Source organism: Etheostoma spectabile, chromosome 13, assembly GCF_008692095.1.
Source record: "Etheostoma spectabile isolate EspeVRDwgs_2016 chromosome 13, UIUC_Espe_1.0, whole genome shotgun sequence".
Taxonomy (NCBI): domain Eukaryota; kingdom Metazoa; phylum Chordata; class Actinopteri; order Perciformes; family Percidae; genus Etheostoma; species Etheostoma spectabile.
Genome location: NC_045745.1, coordinates 14,599,517 through 14,600,024, shown reverse-complemented (window position 1 = coordinate 14,600,024; position 508 = coordinate 14,599,517).

The window sequence follows — 508 nt, the reverse complement described above, 5'->3', positions numbered from 1 at the left end:
GAGTAGCAAGATATGAATTCAGTTGTGATTCTGTGAGAATTAACAGATCCAGTTTCTCTTTTTTAATCTTCCCGTTAACATTTAAAGGAATCTACATCTGTGTGCTCAAATATGGCTTCTGGGAAGAAAATAAAGGATTAATTTTGAATGACTAAATAGACATTAATTAAGAAGTTCCCCACACTTTTCCAGCACACTGGCCAGGAGTCATTCTTGATGCCTATCTGGACTACTATCTCAAACATCTCTCTCAGATAAGGCCGAGGATAATCAGGAATGTCTTGCTGCTTGTCTGCCGAATCTCTGGGGCCCTCGTTTTCTTCATTTTCAATCATGTCGCCGTCCTTACTACTATCTGCTAACGTTAGCGCCATCAACTCGCAATGATTTGCCGCAAATGAATGCAGAATGTCGCCGAATCTGTCGAGTCGTCTTAGTGGTGCGTCAAAGTGCACCGTAAAGTATATTCTCATCCAATTAGATTGAATATGGTATTGATGACGCAAAC